Source organism: Schistocerca americana, unplaced genomic scaffold, assembly GCF_021461395.2.
Source record: "Schistocerca americana isolate TAMUIC-IGC-003095 unplaced genomic scaffold, iqSchAmer2.1 HiC_scaffold_898, whole genome shotgun sequence".
NCBI classification, from domain to species: domain Eukaryota; kingdom Metazoa; phylum Arthropoda; class Insecta; order Orthoptera; family Acrididae; genus Schistocerca; species Schistocerca americana.
The window spans coordinates 17501-30000 of NW_025726673.1; positions in this window are offsets into that span (position 1 = coordinate 17501).

The window sequence follows — 12500 nt, forward strand, 5'->3', positions numbered from 1 at the left end:
TCCATGTCGGTACCGGTGAGCGTTGCACTCGCAGTCGCAAGAACGTACGGCAAGTATATTACCTGGAAGAGTCAATGACAGTCCACGCCCCCCTGCGTGGGAAGAGTCTTTCTAGGCCATGACCCACCGGAAGGGCGCAGCGTCCCCCACCCCAGACATGTGACGTCACACCATCGGTATTGACGACTAGACTGATTCCTTATAATCATTTGCCATACACCGGTGGAAGCTGCCGAGACGAGTAACTACATAGCGGGCTCGCCGTGTCACTAATGTACAGAGATACAACAGTTTCGACTGGAACCGGATTAAACGTATACACGGCGCTGATTAGTAATAGATAGAGCCATCAGAATACAGATAATGTATACAACTGTCCGTATACATGCTGAAAGACTCTGCTCACAATCACAACCACACGTCAGCCACACACCCTTATCACGCACTACTCTCTGCCTGTAACACGCACACAGACAATATGTAAGCACCAGCATGGAACAACACCCAGTGCATCCTCTCCGCCACATTAGACAATCCACACTGTCATAACCAGACTGGGAGGTCCACTCAGAAAACAGAATATCCCACCCACCCGACAACCACCATTGCTCAGCCAAGCCACCAACACCCACACATGTCCTACACAGGGGTGCACCCAACATCACAATACTGCCTCCTCTCACAGCACACAAACAATGGCAGGAATGAAAGACACAGGTCTGCCACAAGCATGGAATGAGAGCGCCGCCTGTCATGAGCCAAAGGTGCATCCTGACGTGGCAAATCAGATGATGCCGCAGGCATCCACTTACTATAATCACAATCAACAAACCGGCCGCCCCGCCCCGCCCCCCATTAAACCTTTCCTTACAACAATGTGTACCTTAACCTAACCTATATCGTACCGTAACCTAACCTATATCGTACCGTAACCTAACCTATGTCGTACCGTAACCTAACCTATGTCGTACCGTAACCTAACCTATGTCGTACCGTAACCTAACCTATGTCGTACCGTAACCTAACCTATGTCGTACCGTAACCTAACCTATGTCGTACCGTAACCTAACCTATGTCGTACCGTAACCTAACCTATGTCGTACCGTAACCTAACCTATGTCGTACCGTAACCTAACCTATGTCGTACCGTAACCTAACCTATGTCGTACCGTAACCTAACCTATGTCGTACCGTAACCTAACCTATGTCGTACCGTAACCTAACCTATGTCGTACCGTAACCTAACCTATGTCGTACCTTAACCTAACCTATGTCGTACCTTAACCTACCCTATGTCGTACCTTAACCTAACCTATGTCGTACCTTAACCTAACCTATGTCGTACCTTAACCTAACCTATGTCGTACCTTAACCTAACCTATGTCGTACCTTAACCTAACCTATGTCGTACCTTAACCTAACCTATGTCGTACCTTAACCTAACCTATGTCGTACCTTAACCTAACCTATGTCGTACCTTAACCTAACCTATGTCGTACCTTAACCTAACCTATGTCGTACCTTAACCTAACCTATGTCGTACCTTAACCTAACCTATGTCGTACCTTAACCTAACCTATGTCGTACCTTAACCTAACCTATGTCGTACCTTAACCTAACCTATGTCGTACCTTAACCTAACCTATGTCGTACCTTAACCTAACCTATGTCGTACCTTAACCTAACCTATGTCGTACCTTAACCTAACCTATGTCGTACCTTAACCTAACCTATGTCGTACCTTAACCTAACCTATGTCGTACCTTAACCTAACCTATGTCGTACCTTAACCTAACCTATGTCGTACCTTAACCTAACCTATGTCGTACCTTAACCTAACCTATGTCGTACCTTAACCTAACCTATGTCGTACCTTAACCTAACCTATGTCGTACCTTAACCTAACCTATGTCGTACCTTAACCTAACCTATGTCGTACCTTAACCTAACCTATGTCGTACCTTAACCTAACCTATGTCGTACCTTAACCTAACCTATGTCGTACCTTAACCTAACCTATGTCGTACCTTAACCTAACCTATGTCGTACCTTAACCTAACCTATGTCGTACCTTAACCTAACCTATGTCGTACCTTAACCTAACCTATGTCGTACCTTAACCTAACCTATGTCGTACCTTAACCTAACCTGTATTGCGCCTTAACCTAACCTGTATTGCGCCTTAACGTAACCTGTATTGCGCCTTAACGTAACCTGTATTGCGCCTTAACGTAACCTGTATTGCGCCTTAACGTAACCTGTATTGCGCCTTAACGTAACCTGTATTGCGCCTTAACGTAACCTGTATTGCGCCTTAACGTAACCTGTATTGCGCCTTAACGTAACCTGTATTGCGCCTTAACGTAACCTGTATTGCGCCTTAACGTAACCTGTATTGCGCCTTAACGTAACCTGTATTGCGCCTTAACGTAACCTGTATTGCGCCTTAACGTAACCTGTATTGCGCCTTAACGTAACCTGTATTGCGCCTTAACGTAACCTGTATTGCGCCTTAACGTAACCTGTATTGCGCCTTAACGTAACCTGTATTGCGCCTTAACGTAACCTGTATTGCGCCTTAACGTAACCTGTATTGCGCCTTAACGTAACCTGTATTGCGCCTTAACGTAACCTGCATTGCGCCTTAACGTAACCTGCATTGCGCCTTAACGTAACCTGTATTGCGCCTTAACGTAACCTGCATTGCGCCTTAACGTAACCTGCATTGCGCCTTAACGTAACCTGCATTGCGCCTTAACGTAACCTGTATTGCGCCTTAACGTAACCTGTATTGCGCCTTAACGTAACCTGTATTGCGCCTTAACGTAACCTGTATTGCGCCTTAACGTAACCTGTATTGCGCCTTAACGTAACCTGTATTGCGCCTTAACGTAACCGATATTGCGCCTTAACGTAACCTATATTGCGCCGTAACGTAACCTATATTGCGCCGTAACGTAACCCACATTGCCCCTTAACGTAACCTATATTGCGCCGTAACGTAACCTATATTGCGCCGTAACGTAACCCACATTGCCCCTTAACGTAACCCACATTGCCCCTTAACGTAACCCACATTGCCCCTTAACGTAACCCAACACACGTTGGGCCTTAACCCAACACACGTTGGGCCTTAACCCAACACACGTTGGGCCTTAACCCAACACACGTTGGGCCTTAACCCAACACACGTTGGGCCTTAACCCAACACACGTTGGGCCTTAACCTGCTCTGTAATTGTCATACGACGCGTTAAATTAGTGTAGTGTTGCCTAACTGCAACCCCCGCAATATAGTTTGCTACTCGCACTGCCCGGTCCCCAGTGTATCGCTTCATGTTAAACACCTTGCAGCTATACACTGTAATGTGGATGGCAGCAGGACGTACATGCTCAATGCCCTTTGCAGTTGTTCATTGGCATTTGCAGTTGTTCATTGGCATTCGCATGGCGAAGCACTTAGCCTACGCTGTGGTACGGCCTGTGTCAACTGTCCGCTGATGTTGTACGTCCAAATCACACACTGTACTGCACATTGGTCCTCATGTACTGAATGATACATCGTGGTACATGTGACCGTACAACGACTGCGCCAACAACGGCGAACCATGCGGTCCAAATGTTGTGCACTCAGCTACGTGTCGTCTCCCTATAAGAGCTGGATTGCAGTGTGGTATGCCCTGGATGGCGATCAGCATGAGCCGTCTGTTGATGTAGTGGCGCGTGTTGTCAGACGTAGTCGTCTCTTCTCACACACCGTGATAGCACGGTGCACTGCGTTCCACATCTGCGACATGCGACAGAGGCCGGTTGACAGTCGTTCGCGCAATGGACATCGCATACGTACGGGGGCCACCTTCCACGTGTTCGCTAAGCGTGGACATGTTGTTGCGTGTATGTGGGCAGACAGTGTGTCGTGACACCTGACACAGGCATGCAACAATCGTTGAATTTGCAAATGGCGATGGACGCCTACGTTTGCTGGTGACGTTACGCAAATGAACAACTGGTAAACCGTTGTGGTGCGGTTGTTCTCGCTAGGGGTGAATCAGTGATGGCGACGATCGGTTGAGCTACCAACCGGTTGTTGCAGCGATACCCACCATGCCCACGAACGTGAATGGCATGTGGGTGTGAAGCGATACGCGGCGGTGGCTGGGTGGGACCGTCCCCGGCCGGTGAGGGGGGGCCTCCCGGCGTGTTGGCCGTGCGGTGCGTGGGCGCACGCGCTACAGCCGGCTGGTGGGGGCGGCCAGTGGCAGGCGCGCCGGCCGACGGAGGCGGCAGGCGGCGCAGCTGCGCGCCGGCGCACCCTGCACGCGGCGCCGTGCGGCCAAAGTAGGTCCTCGCGGGCCCGGTGCGAAGCGCGGTGGACATCTGCAGTGTGCTGGTCCGATTGAGGACTGTGTGCGCTGAGGATGCGCCGCCGCCCGGCGCTCGGCGCCGCGACGCCGTCTGCTGCTCGGTCGCCTCTGCGGTTCTCGCAGGTGGTTTGTATCGCAGCTGTGCGGACGTGTTGGCGCGTGCGCTGTGCTGGGAGAGTTCGCTTCGGCACCCAAGTGGGGCTTTTGTCCTTCTGTGGCGCTGGCGTTGGAGCTGCCGGTCACCGTAGGTGGCGCGTGTTGTCTCCCGCCGGCAATGCCACGACAGCACGCTCCCGGGCCTCTGTCGGCAGCGGCAAGCTCAGTTGGGAGCACGGGTGGTCGCACCTAAAGCGTCTACTCGCCAAACTCCGGGCGATTGCGCCTCTCTCGAACCCGACCAAGTACTTAGGACGGCGCTGCGCGCCGCCGGGACCTGAGAGGGTTTCGAGGTGTATGGTGCAGGGGAGCTCAGCCTCCTCCTGTTTGCAGAATAATTGAGCGGACGCTTGCGTGTTCGCGCGGGCCCCCGGGACACACTCCCGGGCGGCCGGCTGCTCAGCTCTAGTTGACGCAGCTCCCTGGTTGATCCTGCCAGTAGTCATATGCTTGTCTCAAAGATTAAGCCATGCATGTCTCAGTACAAGCCGCATTAAGGTGAAACCGCGAATGGCTCATTAAATCAGTTATGGTTCCTTAGATCGTACCCACGTTACTTGGATAACTGTGGTAATTCTAGAGCTAATACATGCAAACAGAGTCCCGGGACCGAACACCAGTCCCTTTCTGTTCGCAGGGCACAGACCAGCAGGTGCTCTGCATGCCGGCGACCTCGTTTGTCGGCGTGGGATCACGGCGCGAGTCGGCAAGGGTGCTTCGCCGCGCCCCTGGGTAACCGGGGCGTGTTCTGCCAAACCCAGGTGGTGGTGACATCGCCTGGGCCAGGTTAGATGGGCCCAGACCGCCGAACGACTGGGGGACCGACCCACCACCTGAGTAGGAGTGGGTCCTTGGCCTTCAGGTGGAAGCTCGGGCTAGTAGGCGGCGAAGGGCGAGGGGTGCATCCGCCTCTCCGGAGTGCGGGGTGCACTTGCCGAGGAGCGTCGTGTGAAATCGTCGACGACGGGGCCTTCGACGAGGACCAGTGCGCTGGCAACGGCGCGCTGAACCTGGCAGCTCTGATGTGCCCTTGACCTAGGGGCGAGGTTGGTGGGCGAGCTGCAGAAGTCCCCCCCCATGCCAGAGGAGCCGGTCCGGGGCAAGAGACGGGCTCCCAACTTTTCACTCGTCTAACTAATCATGGCTGACCAGGAGGCGAGTGATCTTTGTGCGATTTCGAGGGCGAGTGTGTCTACTGTCCCTACCTCGCAGGAGGAAGGGGGACACGAAGATGAGAGTGTGTATGATAGACATTGCCGAATTAACCAAATATTAGACTCTAGTGTCAAAAACGGCAAAATAAGCCAGGCTGCGGTCCTGGCAATAAAGAACGAGCTCGCTTCTTGGGCTATTGCAAACGCGAAGCTCGAGGGGCGTCTCGAAGAACTAGAAAAAGAAAACGCTAGATTGAGACAGCAACCAGTCAAGACATGGGCCGGAGTGGTGGCGCAAGCCGCTACAAAAGCCCAAACAACAAAGGAAACTATAGCAAAAATTTCTAAAAAACCAGACACGGCAGTCTTTTTAAGACCCCTGCCTGGTCAGACAATCAAAAAGGTGCAAGAAATATTTACAACAACTATTGACCCGGCTAGAGATAAAATAAAAATCAATAAAGTAAAGGCCACAAAAAATGTAGTCGTGGTGGATCTTGCCACTGAGGAGGATAGGGACAAAATATTAAAGAATTCCAAACTGAACAAGGCCATTAAGTGCGAACCTCCCAGAAAAAGAAATCCTTTGGTGATACTGTACGACGTACCTGTGGCCCTAACTGAAAGCGACATCTACGAAACCATGTATAATCAAAATTTTGATGACACAGAATGGGAAACATTTAAAAATGAATTCAAACTCCGCTTTAAAACGGGACCTCGGGAACGGGATGTTGTCCATCACGTCGCCGAGGTCTCTGGCAAGATGTGGCGAAAACTTACCGCTATGGGGAAAATTTATATAGGATTTCACGCCATCAATGTTAGAGACTACCTAGTAGTCCCTAGATGTCACAACTGTGGCGATCTGGACCACGTCCACAAGCATTGTGATAGGAAGCCGGCCTGCTCCAGGTGCGGGGCTGAGGACCACACCAGAAAAAACTGCAGTAAAAGCGCAACCTGCATTCCATGTACCAAGAGAGGAAGGAAACCGTGCAACACTACTGGGAGAAACTGCCCAACGTACAGGATGCTAGAACAGAGACTAATCTCTCGAATTGATTATGGCTGAGGCCGTAATTGAACTCAGGAAGCCAAAAAGGAAATCCCCCAGCAAGAGGCTGAGGGACGCTCTGAGGGCAAACAAATTCAAAGAATTTATACAAAAAATCACACAACCACGATCTTTAGTGACAATAATGAAAGACGTTTGCATACAGACGGACCCGTGTGAAGGAGACGTTCCCTCTCCTCCCTGCTGGGGACCTGGGTCGAAACAAGAGCATACCCGACCACACCGGCATCCTGTACTTGGGAGTTCACAATCACAATCACACAGTAAAGAAGTAATATCCACCAAACATGTTCAGTACAATGAAATAAGCAGCTCAATTCCATCTTCTGACACACCATCTCGGGGTGCAATGGGAATTGATCCCCAGCGAATTTACCCCAACCTGGAGCACGCACTACAGTTATCAAGACTAGAGGAGCCGGCAATCCTCACAATAGCATTGAGACATGTGGTACGTGTCGGCCACGAGTATGGAAGAGATGTCACATTTCCAGTAATGGAGGCTGTGGACAGAATTCAGCTCAAGACAATGAATCTCCCCACCGACTTCGGAGCCCTGCGAGATCTAGTTAAAAAGGTCTTTGACAGAAGAAACGAAAAATTCGACATGGATGATCTATACTACCAATCAGTGATAACCAATGGCAGAGTAGCCCACGACTGGACAAAATTGTGGCCAGAATCACACATCCATACATATTTCCCACGTGAGCCAACTAAATGTAGGCCAGATAAACACCCATAATAGCAAACTGGTCCTGCAGGAACTCCGAAGGGTGGTGGAAGAGAGGAGTCTAGATGTACTCTGCTTACAGGAACCGTACTCCCAAGCGGGGCGGATCCCATTCATGGCTGCCAACTGGCAAATTATACATTCCAACGTAGAGCCAAAGGCTGCAATTATAATTATCAACAAATCATTTAGAGCTACAGTCCTTGTACAGTTCTCTGGCGAACACTGCAATGTCGTGGAACTTCAAACACCCACGGGGGTGATTTACATCTGTAATATATACTTCCAATACGGAAGAGGAATAGAGGAATTTCTAGAAATACTTACACAAGTCGCCACGGCATTGCAGGGACGAAGATTGATTGTGACAGCGGACATAAATGCAAAGTCCCCCCTATGGTTCAGTGGCACGCACGATGATCGGGGGCTAAAAGCCGAGGAAACAATCATGGCATTACAACTGGTGGTTGCCAACCAACAAGGGAACCCCCCCACATATACTGGCGGAGGGGGAGAAGGTACAAATATTGACATCACACTAATAACACCAAACCTGGCCACAAAGGTCAACAAATGGAAAGTGTGGGACAAAGTAACCACCAGTGATCATAATCTAATAACATTTTCCATTGGGGAAAGGGAGTGCCACTGGGACATGGGGTGGGAGCTGCAGCTTAATTACAACAAGGCTAACTGGGACCGTCTCGCGGAGGAGTGCAACATTCCGACATTGCTGGAAGGTGACGGAAACGTGGAAGAATGCGCCGAAGGACTGGTGCAGGCGATCACCACAGCGGTGCGGGCAGCCGTACCAACCAGGAGGAGAGCCGTAGCGGCCACCCCCACACCATGGTCGGTCGAACTGGGACAGATGCGCCAGGCTGTGAGGAGGGCAAGGAGGTACTACCAGCGGAGTGTCGTCTGGAGGGAAAAACGAAGATGGCTTCAGATCTATCGTGAAAGCAAAGAACAATTCCAACAGGAGTTAAGGGCAGTCAGACTCAGAAGCTGGGAAAGTTATGTAAAAAGCCAATTGGCTACAGACCCATGGGGAGTCCCTTATAAATTAGTACGGGAAAAGATAAGATCACCAATGGTGCTATCCACCGTCAGGGACGGGGACCGGATGACGGGCACTTGGCAGGAAACTGCTGAGGCCCTCCTCCGGGTTCTGTTGCCTGACGATGTGGAGGAAGATGAGACTGAAGAACAAAAAAGGATAAGGAGAGAAAACCAAAGGGACTATAACAATAACATCAGAGTCTACCCCTTCTCTGAGGAGGAGGTCGCTGCCCAGATCAAGGCCCTCAAAAGAGGGAAAGCTCCTGGCCCGGACGGCATTACTGCGGAAGTGGTGCAATTCCTTGCCCCCCAGCTCGTAGCTCCTCTCACTAAGTTGTATAACGAGTGCTTGGAACTCGGGAAATTCCCAGAAATATGGAAAAAAGCCAATGTAATTATTATTAAAAAGAGTCCGGACAAAGATCCCACAGAAATTAAATCTTATAGACCTATCTGCTTGTTGGACGTACTGGGCAAACTTTTTGAGAGGCTACTAGCGAACAGACTGACAGCACACCGCATGCTGTGCGGGATGAGTGACAGACAATTCGGCTTTCGGTCTGGGTGTTCTGCGTCTGACGCAATCGCCCTGGCTGCCGAGGTCTGTGGCTCTACCCCGCACAAGTATGTCGTCGGCATCATGGTCGACATCAGTGGCGCCTTCGACAACCTGTGGTGGCCCTCACTCTTTTCCTGCTTGCGGGAGAAGAACTGTCCAGGGCCGCTATATGGGTGTCTGAGGAGCTATTGTGCAGACAGGGAGGTCAGGCTATCGGCCCCTAGCGGCATAGTCAGGAAGATTGTCACCAAAGGATGTCCTCAGGGCTCTGTCCTGGGACCTCTCTTTTGGGACATTAACATGGAGCCTTTACTTGAAGATCTCAAGAACTGTGACGATGTGCTAGAGGTCATAGCATACGCTGACGACCTCCTCCTGCTGGTCGGCGGCCGGAGCCGCGAGGAATTAGAGCCGAAAGTGGAAAGAGCCCTAACTGTTCTTACATCATGGTGCCACAGAAGCAAAATGACGATCGCACCCAATAAGTCCACATACCTACTTCTCAAAGGCCAATTGGTCAGGAACCCGACGGTTAGAATTAATGGTATACCAGTTCTTCGGCGCCGCGAGGCCCGATACCTGGGTGTAATCATCGATGAGAGGTGGAGCTTTGCATCACATATTGACACCGTATCACAAAAATCATTGGTTCTATTAAACAATCTTATCGGAATTGGTCACAAGCGGTTTCACCTCCCTCCAAATTTAATTAAGCTATATCACAACAGCATCCTGACCTCAATAATAGGATACGGATCTGGAGTCTGGGCACACAGACTCACGAGGGTCATGCCTGCCATGGCCGTAAGAAGAGTGCAGCGGAATATGCTCCTACGTTCAGCAGGGGCCTATAGGACAACACCGGGGGGAGCACTGTTAGTGTTAATGGGAATCTGTCCATTAGATATAAAAATACGTGAACAGGCTGCCTGGTACTGGGTACAAAAAGAGAACAGGGACAAAATCAGAGAAATACTTGGGGTTTTTGCAGGGGACAAGTACACCATTAAAAAGAGGGGGCTAGAACTATGGCAAGATCAGTGGAATAATGAAGATACAGGTCGTAGAACCTATGAGCTGCTGCCGGACATAGAAGAAAGAATAAAACTCACATTTTTTACACCAACGAGAGGAATGCTGCACTTTCTTACTGGACATGGACCATATCCAACATACCTATGTAGGTTTGGGAAGCAGGCTACACCAGCGTGTGACTGTGGCGCAGTGCAGGGCACCCCAGAACATGTGGTGTATGAGTGCCACCTCTTCGATGATGTAGCCCAAGAGCTAAGACAACAGCTACCAAATAACGACACGTACCACTTGTTAAGGCGTGAAATCACCTTCGACATCTTAAATAAACTTACAGATGAAATATCAAAAAAGATACTTAAGAACTTTTTAAGGGACAATCACCACCATTAAAGACAAAACTCTCACCTATGTTGACTAGCGCACCCTTACTGTACCGCCGGGCAAGGACTGGCCAGCCGCCTCACGGCTGGAATCCGCCTTGCCCTGGACTAGGAGGGAGGGGTGTACATAAATACCGGACTATGACGCACACCGATTTTGACACTTAGTTAAATTAAGTTAGAAGTAGAAGATAGGATAATAACCCAGAATACTCTGCAGCGACACCAAGTCAAGAGCCAGCCCAGTGCCAGGGGCACGCCCACTGGGATTAGCTCAGTGGGCCTGGCTAACAACTAGTAGGTTTATAGTAGCTCTGGCACAACTTGTAACGCTGCAGGTAGCATGTAGTTTCCCCGTAGATTAAGCTTAGAGCCCTATAGCGGTAATAATTAGAGTAAATAATAGAAATAATAATAATAATACTACCTGAAGTGTAAATAACATTGCTGCATTTAATTGTATCATACTAGGACCCACTAATGAGTTAGGTAGTGGGTTATGATGTATAATGTAATGTATTGAATAAAGAAAATTTTTTTTTTTTTTTTTTTTTTTTTTTTTTTTTAAAAAAAAAAAAAAAAAAAAAAAAAAAAAAAAAAAAAAAAAAAAAAAAAAAAAAAAAACAGAGTCCCGACCAGAGATGGAAGGGACGCTTTTATTAGATCAAAACCAATCGGTCGGCTCGTCCGGTCCGTTTGCCTTGGTGACTCTGAATAACTTTGGGCTGATCGCACGGTCCTCGTACCGGCGACGCATCTTTCAAATGTCTGCCTTATCAACTGTCGATGGTAGGTTCTGCGCCTACCATGGTTGTAACGGGTAACGGGGAATCAGGGTTCGATTCCGGAGAGGGAGCCTGAGAAACGGCTACCACATCCAAGGAAGGCAGCAGGCGCGCAAATTACCCACTCCCGGCACGGGGAGGTAGTGACGAAAAATAACGATACGGGACTCATCCGAGGCCCCGTAATCGGAATGAGTACACTTTAAATCCTTTAACGAGTATCTATTGGAGGGCAAGTCTGGTGCCAGCAGCCGCGGTAATTCCAGCTCCAATAGCGTATATTAAAGTTGTTGCGGTTAAAAAGCTCGTAGTTGGATTTGTGTCCCACGCTGTTGGTTCACCGCCCGTCGGTGTTTAACTGGCATGTATCGTGGGACGTCCTGCCGGTGGGGCGAGCTGAAGGCGTGCGACGCGCCTCGTGCGTGCTCGTGCGTCCCGAGGCGGACCCCGTTGCAATCCTACCAGGGTGCTCTTGAGTGAGTGTCTCGGTGGGCCGGCACGTTTACTTTGAACAAATTAGAGTGCTTAAAGCAGGCAAGCCCGCCTGAATACTGTGTGCATGGAATAATGGAATAGGACCTCGGTTCTATTTTGTTGGTTTTCGGAACCCGAGGTAATGATTAATAGGGACAGGCGGGGGCATTCGTATTGCGACGTTAGAGGTGAAATTCTTGGATCGTCGCAAGACGAACAGAAGCGAAAGCATTTGCCAAGTATGTTTTCATTAATCAAGAACGAAAGTTAGAGGTTCGAAGGCGATCAGATACCGCCCTAGTTCTAACCATAAACGATGCCAGCCAGCGATCCGCCGCAGTTCCTCCGATGACTCGGCGGGCAGCCTCCGGGAAACCAAAGCTTTTGGGTTCCGGGGGAAGTATGGTTGCAAAGCTGAAACTTAAAGGAATTGACGGAAGGGCACCACCAGGAGTGGAGCCTGCGGCTTAATTTGACTCAACACGGGAAACCTCACCAGGCCCGGACACCGGAAGGATTGACAGATTGATAGCTCTTTCTTGATTCGGTGGGTGGTGGTGCATGGCCGTTCTTAGTTGGTGGAGCGATTTGTCTGGTTAATTCCGATAACGAACGAGACTCTAGCCTGCTAACTAGTCGCGTGACATCCTTCGTGCTGTCAGCGATTACTTTTCTTCTTAGAGGGACAGGCGGCTTCTAGCCGCACGAGATTGAGCAATAA